Source organism: Xiphophorus couchianus, chromosome 7 (assembly GCF_001444195.1).
Source record: "Xiphophorus couchianus chromosome 7, X_couchianus-1.0, whole genome shotgun sequence".
Lineage (NCBI taxonomy): Eukaryota > Metazoa > Chordata > Actinopteri > Cyprinodontiformes > Poeciliidae > Xiphophorus > Xiphophorus couchianus.
This window is the reverse complement of record NC_040234.1, coordinates 19,333,932-19,345,896: the sequence shown is the minus strand read 5'-3', so window position 1 is coordinate 19,345,896 and position 11,965 is coordinate 19,333,932.

The following is an 11,965-nucleotide window of genomic DNA, read 5'->3' as shown; positions in this document are numbered from 1 at the left end:
TATTTCCTGGACCTCAAATAAAGATAGCAGTGAGGCTGGTGATGCACTGTTTTCATGTTTTGTTTTTCTTTTGATATTCACGTGGCTGTGGCCCATGTATGAAAAATACAAGAAGATGAGGTAATTATAGACCAAAGATGCCTTTTTTAAAAATTGGTTGTGGAAATAATGTTTCTCATGTTTGCAGCTGGATTTCTTTTCCATTGAAATTAAATGGCAATGTCAAGGCTTTATAATGTTATGGCATATAAACACACACAAATATAATGTGACAGCTATGCCATCAATCAGATTACATACTCTTTTGAGATCTTACAAATGAACATCTCAACTTTCAACCTTCTGTGAAGTATATTCACAGTCTGATGGTGCCTCATTACTGTGTGTTTTTACCATCTGGGAACCACACAAATTGGAGAAACTAATTCATGAAACAACACTACACAAGTTAATTAGCGATCATTTATTTTTCACAGCTTGAACTGATTGCACTTTCCTGTTTTATGATCAAAAGAACAGTGTGAAAACAGCTTAAAATGTAAGCCAGTTAAGTAGTTGAGCACAAGGAAGTGTAGCAAGATATTAAGCACCATTAAGCTACTTTTAATTCGAGATTTTAACCCAAATAGTCTCACCGCTTATCAATAATAAGCCTAAATAGTGAGTTCTTTACCTCACCGAGGATCTATGTCAAATACATTATAGCATGAGTAGATTTCTGTGCATTTCTCAAGATTAGAATAGATTTAGAATCCACATTAAAATCAATTTTCCTTATAAAACCAAAAACTACATTTTATGCCAATCAAGCTGAGATTCACTCAGGTGAGATTCTGCCTCCAATTAGACATGAGAAACACAAAAGTCTACTCAAATAGATTACAGGGAAACTTTATAAATTGGAAATTATGGCTCAAAATTGTATTACCTGAACTTTATAAAAGTGTATCTGTACAGAGAAAGATCCTGCATAAAAAGATTATTTGAACTCCTGGAGCTTACTTCACACATTTGCAGGGAATGCCATGGATTTACAGTACATCAATATCCCTGTGCTGTATTTTTTTTAAAGTGACATCTTAGTAATTATCACACTTATAGCTAGACTTATAGCTAGACTTTGCATTTTTGTCATAGGTTGTTTGGACTCTTTGTTTCTTTATTTTTCTTTTGCATTGATTATTTTCATTTGTTTTACCTCATTCCAGTTTATTCATTCTGTTAGTTCAGATTCATTTTAGGTGATGGGTATATTTTTTGCTAGATTTAGTATTTATTTCTGTTATTGTTTACTGGAGCCTCCACAGTAAGTGCTCACCCATTAAATCAATGAAAATATTTACACTTTCTCTGACTTATAAAAGTCAGAGAATCACCAGGAACTTATGAAGTTGTCATCAAAATAAATAGGTTTCATGTTTGTATGGTCTATGTTTTTTGTTAGAGGAAAAAGTTAAATATGACCAAAATTTATAGCCAATCACAACTGATCAGCTTTCAATGATAGAACTGCCACAAGAGAACAAGAAATAGCACATTAGCTGAAGTGCCTGGATCTCTCCTGGTGCATTGTTCTGGCTCCCCTGCTTCTCTTCTTGGCTGATGGGGAAATCTGGGCACAAATGACTGTTAAAATAAATCCAAAGGTCAGATGAGGCATGGTGTTAGTCCCAGTACAGCTCTCTGAACAAGCTGGGTGTTTCCTTATTTTTGAGTAATAGTCAAATTGACGCTATCAATATTCAACATACAAAGTTACGACTAATCACAGATTATTTTTAAGCTTTCTGATTTTCTGAAATACATTATAAAGAAAGTACACAAATATAAAAGAAGTGAACAAGGTTTTAAAATACAAAGTATTTTACAGGAATTCTTACTTGGTCAATTAGCCTAATAAGAAGACCAATTTTGTTAAAATCAGAATTAGCTTTTTTCACTAAGCCTAAGTGCACAAACAAGGAATTTGACTTTGGTTCCACTTTGCTTTCAGGTAAGTATTCTGTACTCCTTGTATTGCTGTATTAGATACAGACTCTGCTGGACCTTCTACTGAGCAGTGTCTATGTGTGAGGACTATCTCAGGTCCTGAAAAAGGATGTGTCCTAGGAATTGGAAGTGATCCACAGTAGACAGTAGTAGAAGATGGTGAGGACAGGGAGTGTGTGTGGTATTCTCCACTGTCTTGAGTGAGTTAAGTTCCAGGTGGTTCTGACAGAACCAGTGGACCATCTGGTCAACTTCCTGTCGGAATCCAGACTAATCATTGTCCTGCTTCAGATCAATTTCAGTAGTGTCATCTGCGACCTTCAGAAGTTTTGCAGATAGGTTTTCTGAGGTGCAGTAATTTGTATAGCGGCATGAGGAGAGTGGTGCTGATGGTTCTTGTGCTGGAAGAGGATGTTCTCCAGCCTCACCTGCTGCTGTAGGTCAACACTGTGGCATGGGTGAGCTTCTGGTGCAGGGTAACTGGGTTGATGGTGTTGAAAGCTGAGCTCAAGTCCACAAAGAGAATCCTGGCTAACATCCCTGGGTGGTTGAGGTGGTGCAGGAACATGGAGAATGGACATGGAGTTGATTATGTGAGATAGACAGAACCCAACAGAAGGAGCTAGTGAAGAACAAAGAGACCGGGCAGCTTAACATAGTGAGAAGGAGTGCAAATGAACTGATTAGAGGTAACTGACTGCAGCTGGGGAAGGGAGCTAGTGAAACTAGATGAGGAAATACCAGGCAGCTGGGAAAGAGAAGCAAATGGCAAATTATTAAAGCCTAATTTACACTGCATCCAGTTCCACTGCACACTTCCCAGGCGGTCATTTTGGAGCACCCATTTGCACTGCTTGTGTTCGATCTCAGTTTCACTTCGCTGTGAACTACAGAGCTCCTACAAGATCCATGTAGCGATAAATAGTGATAAATAAGCATGAGTGGTGTCATAAAATGCTGTAGTTCTTAACTTCCAAAATTTATATTTTCCATTCATTCCTCTTCCATTTCCTCTGCCTTGACTGGCACTAATGCTGTGACCTGAGAAGAAACTTCACATACTAGTTTTCAGAATTAAAACCACATGTTTTGTGTGTAGGCATAACCACAGTTGATGCTGACAGCATATGTATAAATATAGCCATATTTTCATTTATATAGCTGGCATTTTGAGCAACTATAGGGTGAATTATTTTGAAAATACAGATGGTGTGCTTGTACAATTGGTTCTAATTTTGGCGGATGGCTCTGTAGATGTGCAGCGCACTGCGTTGCCGTGCGGACGTGTAAATGCTTTCATTGATTTAATGGGTGAGCACTTACTGTGGAGGCTGCAGTAAACAATAACAGAAATAAATACTAAATCTAGCAAAAATATACCCATCACCTAAAATGAATCTGAACTAACAGAAGGAATAAACTGGAATGAGTTAAAACAAATGAAAATAATCAATACAAAAAAAAATTAAAGAAACAAAGAGTCCAAACAACCTATGACAAAAATGCAAAGTCTAGCTATAAGTGTGATAATTACTAAGATGTCACTTAAAAAATAATACAGCACAGGCATATTGATGTACTATAAATCCATGACATTCCCTGCAAATGTGTGAAGTAAGCTCCAGGAGTTTAAATGATCTTTTAATGCAGGAACTTTCTCTGTACAGATACATAAACTATTTCTCAAACATATCATTTTTGTTGTGTCTAAAATGCAATTCAAAGGCTAATCTTAAAAACCTTAGGAGTGGGGAGTGAAACTGCTTTAGACCAAGCAACCATGCAAGGTTGTTCTGTGTGTGTAAAGATGTCATGTCTGTGGTTTTACATGGGTTTGTGTTGTGTACTGCACAGTTTAAATTACCTCTCAAGGCACCAGGCAGAAAACAGAGTGGCATTCACAAGCAAGCACACCCATATATATATAGATACATATATTATCTCTCCAATGTAATTATGCTGACAAACACTTTCAGAGATTAGCCCAGTCATATAAGCAACATTCAGCTGTGAAGTCAATCAAACAGACATAAACCTGGTCACAATTACATTTTCGGTTCTCCTTTAGTGAGAGAACGTATTTGAGAATGTGAAGTTTGATTGGAACCAGATAAGGAAGATACTACACACATACAACAATTACAGTTCACTACACTTAGAGATGCACACACAGCACAACCTCTCTTCCTGTCCTTAGGCCTCACAAACTGACAAAAATTGGCTCCAAAGCTATCATATATTTTTTTGCTCAGCTCTCAGAAGTAACTGCTCTGAGGTTTCTTGTTGCAGAGACACACTTTGACTTTGAGGCAAAGCAAAAAAATTGCAGCAATGAGCTAAACTACTTCCAGTTTCTTGGACGTCTCAGGGTGGTGTGTATAATTTAAACCAATTATAGGTTTTCAAAGAGCTACCTTTCCCCACATCACACTTTAAACTGCAGACTCACACTAAATCACATCCAGGCGGCATCTGTGTGGTTTATCTCGACATAGAAATACGACAGAAATGTCTGTATAGGCTGTAGGAGATAATAAAATTTGACCTGCATTTGTTTGAGGTAACAGTTAGAGTCTGCAAATTCCTGTGTTGAATTCTATTTGTTTTGAAATTTAAATGACCTTTGGTTAAAGCAAATTTAGTTGGAAAAAGAGTTCATAGCAATACTTAATACAGTTTGTATGGTAAATTAACTGACGTGACTTTTGTAGAACCTACAAGTTGCATTCACAAAACTTGTAGCTTACTTTCATAAAATGTATTATGTTTCCCTCCTGGAGATTATGTGTTATTTTCAAGAATTTACAGGTTACTCTGCAACTTACAGGTGCATTTGTGGAACTAATACAAAACATTTTGAATACTGGCTCTCACAGTCATTTTAATATAGGCTGGTCCTCAGAGTAGGTCTTATGTAAGTTCTGTAGTAGTATTTTTATTCTAGAAAGTCCATTTTTACTTGTAAATTCTGAAAATAACCTGTAGGTTCTGTTTAAGTTTTAAAGAGTAAACTGCAAGTTCTACAAAAGTAACCTGCAATTTGAGGGTGAAGTAAGTATATTATATGTTCTCTATAAATAAACTGAAAGCACACAGTTCTACTACATAACATGGAGGTTTTGCAAATGTAAATTCTAAAAATTAAACTGGAAGTTTGTGAAAAAAAAATGTAGGTTTGAAATAAATTCTGGGAAGTAACCTTTCTGTCCATGTAAGTTCATGAAAATAAAGTTTTGTAGAGTAACCTGTAAGCAATGTGAAATTTGATGAAACTTTGTGGGGAGTAAACAATATAATGGTGCACATTCTTGATATGTCCTAATAATAAACTATACATTTTATAAAAGATCTGAAGATTTGAGAAAGTACAACTGTAAGCTATCAAGACTAAGTTGTAGCTTCTGGGTAAATATAAATAATAGAAAAAAAAATAAATGAGGGAAAAAATCATAAAAATATGAATCAAATACTAGAATGAATTTTGATTAGTTTCTTTTATCACATATACTATATCTTCCCAAGTAAACCCACAAATTGATTTCAACATGCATATGAAGGCTTTCAAACAATATGCAAATGCAAACAAAATGGTATTGAAATATCAAAAAACCCTGCGTCTAGATATCCATTTTATAACTCACCATGGCAGGGTCTAAGCTGGTGAATAACAGAGGTAACAGGGGGCATAAGAATGAATAATGGAAAAAATGAGCTGATAGTGAAGGAGGGGTGGGAGACATGTGACAGTTTTACAGAAAATGTAGAAATAGCTGTAAGATATGTGACCAAAAACATACAGACTTCCTAGTTTTTTGTCATAGTAGTCAAAAAGAGATGGAATATAAAATATAAGATAACCATAAAATAAAGAATGACAACAGCTGTTGTATTATGAGTCAGAGATTGACAAAAAATAGAACATGTTATGGAAGAGACAGACTGCAATGATTAGCAGTAAAGAAAATCTGCAGAGAAAGAAGCTAAAATAGGGATGGGAGAGAGACAATAATTTTCAAATCTTTACAGCACTTCCCCATCCCCTCATCCACCCCTACCCACCTCCTCAGGACTCACTTCCAGGGTAAATGATAAAAACCTGGAATAATTAATGTGGCACAAATGAGGAGTTGATGTTGTATTTCTCTGGAAATATACAGTAGATGTGCTCTTTAAAAAATGTGCTCAATGTGTGAAAGAAGCACAAAGAGAAAGCATGAAATGGAAATGGTAAAAAAGAAAAAAAATAGAGACAGAATACTCTACACAGTCTGAAGTGTTCTGTTGTATATCCTTTTGCAGACTATTAAAATAAGATATTGCAGTTGGACAGTTGGTTTTAGTTCTTTAGTTGTTAGTTTATTTAGTAAGATATTTCCAGCTAACACTATGGATTATGATTTCATAAAGCCCACTGTCATGATATCAAACTCTAGCAATTTAAATCTAGCTCATTTAATGTTTTGGCTGTTAATATATGTGCACTATTCTACTTACATTTCTGGCATTCACTTTGATTTTAGCCTAAATCAAATTAGTTGAGTGGTAATCTCTTAACTTTCTATTCTGAGACCAAAAGTAATGAATTCTATCTTTTCTGCATAAAGCTAGAAATAATTTTGACCCATCCAGTGACTGATATTATGGACACAGGAACTAAGGTCATGAGGTCATGTTGAGACACAAAAGTGAAAAGGTGTTTGTGTATCAGCAGCATATTTTGCAAATTTAGTAGACCTAGAGTTTGTTTACATTTACATCTCAGTTTTCTTTAAGCTTCAAGATCCTCTTCAGAAAAGCAATGTACTTGTTTTCCCAATACAATCTCAGTGCTTTAATTCATAAATATATTAATAAACCTAAAGTTCTAAATTCAGTAAAGTTGTTTGTTAACTTAATGGTCTAAATGGAGGGTTTGACAGAATAAAACTCAACTAGACTACCTGTGATTTTAATGTGTATTCCTTTCTTCATTTATTTTATTTTAGATTCCACTGGACTTTCAATAACCTTTACACTGAGTAAATCAGAAGAAGGTTTTGGCAGAGTGGAAGACACTCAAATAATTTCTACCAAGTTCCAAAGGGAGTATTTCTTGTTGATTGGCCTGATCAGATATTTGTTCTGAATTTTGCCTCATTTGTTAAACCTTCCCAGAAGACTTCTGTTCTTATATTACTAGAATAAAACCTTTTGGGACCATACAGACTTGTTATGGCATTGTTCACCTGTAAGTTAAGTTGTTTGAGTTGGAGCAACAAAAGGGCAGATAGAGGATATGGCTACATGTGAAGAAATACAGATAAGCCTTAACATGTTGAACGGAGGGAAAAAAAGAGGCAGCTTTCTTGAATGATGAATGAAGAGTGATAGAATTATTTGTCATGGCTCGGGAGATGACGAGAGAGGAGCAAAATGAACCAAGGGTTGAGTGATAGAGAGATGGAGTTAGGAGAGAAAGATGGAGAGGGGTGCAGAGGGCATAATAATGACAAAATGACAAGAGGATGATCGAAGCATGGGTCATGTTTACCCACAGGAGAGGGAGGCTGAGAGACTCTGCAGGCTGGATAGTGACAGCAGGCTGAAGGGTTACTGTTTACGGGGAGAGGAGAGATTGAGGGATATCGATGTGGGGAGGAAAAAGAGAGATGAAGAACGACAGTTCAGGATGGAAAGAGGGCTTCTGGCCCTGAAAGGAGAAGCGGCTGATGAAGCTGAGGAATGATGAAAGCCGAAAGGGGACAATGAAATCTCAGAGGGAAGAAATATACTTGAAAATAATTGCAAAAAAAAAAAGAAAAACAAAAAACAAAGTGGAATCAGATCTAATCAGAATAAAATGTCCACTGCAAAAGGAGCACTTCTTTGATGGTTCAGATTGATGTGGGACATCTAAGGGTCTTCATACTCAAACAGGAAGAGTTTAACTGTTTTGGGTGAGGGGGTGGGGGATTCAGAAGGAAGAAGCAGTGAAAAAAGCAACTAGAATTTGTTTGAAAATGTAAAATTTTAATCTTGAGCAGAGAGACACATCATCTGTAAAGTTGGATGGAGGTGTAGATAGCCAACCCTGAAAGAAAACGTGTTAGGCTGCTAAAGTCCTTCACCTGAAGTACAGTACACCTTTAAGAATGACAACAGTCCTTGCAAACCATAGCTATAAAAGTATAGTTTAGATCAACTAAAATTCTGTGACAAACTTGAAACATTCTTATATCTTTTTCCAATCTGACTAACGTTGAGCTATTTTGCAAAAATGGAAAATTTCAGTTTCTATGTGTGCAAAACTGGGAGAGACATACTGCAAGACTTGCAGCTTTAATTGTAGTTAATGAATTGTGTCTGTACGGCTAAATGCATGACTCTCTTCAGATTTCAGGAAATTGAACCACCATTTTCTTTACATTACACAATTATATCCATTTTATATCACGTAAAATATCTATGCAATCATCAAACATCAGAGTTTGTAGTTGTGGTAAGACAATGTGAAAGGAATTGTTTTGCATGACACTGTGTTCAAGTTGGTAATCATCCAGAAATAAAGAACACGTCGGATCATGAGAGCAGGCCTTTTTAAGTACTGTCGATTCAAACTTACTGGCATATTGTCTGTTACATCACACTTCTGCAATTTTACCTTGAGGGAAAATTAAAACTTGTCCAAGAAGTGTCTCTGCATGCAACCCTGGAACTGTTAGGGTAAAAAATGAAGTGCCTACAATCAACAAAGTCACAACATTCAACATGTAGGTGCAAAATATCTTTCTACTCCAAAGAGTGTTGCAAGTAAGCTATGGCTTGCCAATGATGAAATGCTGATCACATGTGCACACAATTTGAAAATTGACATACAGATCTCCTGAGGAAGGCAAATAACACAGAGGCTGCAGTCCAAAACACCTGCAGATTGTATCCATAAACAGACAAACCAGCTTATTTTAGCAAACAAAAAACATCTAAATGCACTGGCAGTTGCATATAGTTAGCATTTGCTAATTATCAGAAGGTGCAAATTGCTTACAGCATAGGGTACATTTATTTCCTGCACAGATAAACACTGATTACAATTTGTCAAGTTTTACAAGTCAGTAGAACTTGACTATATGCCTTGGGGAAAAAAACAGAAGATATTTAATAAACTTTTTTCACAATTGTCAGAAAAAAAAAAATCTGTCCAAATCTGAGCGACATTCAGATGCTTCAGTGTTTATCACAGCTCAGGACAGCATACAAGAGTGGGGTGATTATTTTGTCATTAGAGCCTAATGCGTCGAAATAAACAAAATGAGAGAAATATTTACAGCTCAATAATCCAGCCGGTGCTAATCACAGACTGCTTACCAATTCTCGATTTCCAAAAGGTCGCTATTTTGAAAAAATGAACCCCTGTGAACATAAATCCTACCTGACTGAAAGAATCATTACCGGACTTTCTGTAATTCCTTTGGGAAATTAAAGAAATGTACACTGTTTTATCTTCACCTTTCTTTTTAATAAATGCAGTGATTTAGAAAACATACAGGAGGTTGTTTTACTTCAAATTGGAGATCCGTGCAACATCATTTCTGGAAAAAAAAATGAAAAAGTACATATGGTGTGTGTTTGTGCTTCATTCAGTATTTGTATGTAACTTCTGAAGATGGTACAGTCAGGTCTGTATGGTGAATGAGTGAAACCAATGAAGAAGCCCCTACTGCTTTTCCTTGTGTGGCAGCATTTTGGGTAGTTCGTAAAAAAAAAAAAAAAGTAACTGCGACTAAGTGATAAGTTAAGATAAAAACCCTGAAGTTAAAACTGAAATAAATGAATGTTTTGCACCTTTCTTGGTGTTTCTGGGACACATATGATCAGCCCTCGTTTAAAATCCAAAATGTCATCTTGACTAATTTTCCTGTACCTAAAATCATTTTTACAGTTTCATCATAGTTTCATTACAGTTTTACATTTTCATCATAAAAATGCTTATTCATTCTTTGCTTTACACTGGATTTTACAGAGACTATAAAAACTAATTTCTGGATTTAAATGATATACCATACCATACCATACCAACTTTATTTATAAAGCACTTTAAAACAACCACAGCTGATACAAAGTGCTGATATATTGAAGTAGGTCCTATAGCACAACTCTACACTGTAAGCCAAAGTTTGGAGGTAAGAATAAACAAAATGTCAAGTTTTGAGTTTGTCTCAGAGGAGAAGTCTGTGTGAGAAAGAGATGAGCGAGCAAGATAAACATGGAGAAACCGCTGAGTCAGCCTGATGGGAAAAAATGGTTATAATGAGGAAGCAGCAAGCAGCGAGTGGGAGAAGATGAAAAATACAATACAAAATTTAGAAAGACAAAGACAAGACAGAAAAAAATCTAAAAGATAAGAGGCATAAATAAGGAAAAATATAAATAGAGCGATGAAGACAGCAGCCGAAACGAAGCTGCACTTTAACTGAATTTGTTGAAATGTCACATGACAGCCTATTTAGAAATTTCTTTTTTAGGATTGGAGTTTGACAGTGATGACAGTAGGTGAACAGTTCAGACTGCTGACTACTTCATGAAGTAGAACCATCTGAAAAAAAAAATCATTTTTTTTCTCCTCTTCTATTTTACCCACTCCCACTTCATCTTACTTGCTGACTGACATCGTTGACATCCTCTTATTTATGAAAATGTGCCAAATGACATAATTTTTTTCCTGTCAGAAGATGGAATAACCTCACCCTAAGCATCGTGAGCATAATTTATTTGCAGAGGTAAAGTTAAAGCCTCCAGCAGTGCTGAGGACTATGGCCTACCTGCTTAAAGAACAATGCTGGATAAACGACGAGTTCAGAAACTTCACATAACTTGTCTTTAGTTCTTTTACCAACAGTACAATAAAATGTACCAATAATTTACAAGCTTATTTCATGGACATGTTTCCACTGGCTCCTGCTCCACCTCAGGCAGTCTCTTCTTACATTAGAAAAGATTTCACTGCTGTTTTCAACAACTAACACTGAAAAATAATTGAGCAGTTCTCTGAAAACAATTTTAATCTCATTGCCAAAAATATAGTTGTGTAATTTCATGCTAAAAAATAGTTGGAAAATTACATCTGTAATTTCAGGGGGTGGGGCGGAAATATCCCACAGTAATGAAATATGTTTTCATCGCAATCACACAATTTTTGCCTCCCCAGCTGTTTGTGCATTGTACAGGGTTGTTTGTTAAATAGGCAGTACTTAATTTTCTTCTTTAAAATTTAACAAGGTTCAAATATACATTGGGTAAGTTCTTTGACTATTCCTTCTTGCCCAATCACTCCAGATTTCCCAATGCATACAGAGAAACAGAGAAACTTAAGGCTATTTTTCTGAAACAGATTATGCAGTTACAGCCAAAGATTAATCCATGTAGTGTTTTTTAACACATCTTTTACAAGGGCCAATAAAATTGTCCACATCTGTAAGCATGTCTTTATGCATTTCTTATTAGGTAGAATGTCTTTTATTTTTACCTGGAAAACACATATCCTATATGGCACCCACCAAGACAAGATCACTTTCCTACATATTGTTTAGCTATTGCAATAGATTGCACAAATAGCCTAGGGAATATTTTGAACAATAGAGTTCTTTGTTCCTGTGTTGCGACCAAGAGGTGAAACATATTGTGGAAATAAGCCACCCTGCTTCTCCTGCATCTTACTGACTCTTGCAATTTGTGTGTTGCAAGAGTTGCATCAACATATGCATTACAATAATCTGCTACAAATCAAAAAAACAAAACATTCACTTGCCAGTGCTGTCTTTAATGAAAAACATTTCTGCTATTACGACTCAATAATCAAAGGTTAAAGTGAAGCTTTTGCCTGTGACTCACATGAGAAGTCTATAATCAGAGCAGATGGCAGAGGCAGCATTTGAATGTTTTAGCTTTAAATGCTCAGGAATACTGAACGTGCGCTGCATATTTGAGGCAGCAGCAGCCA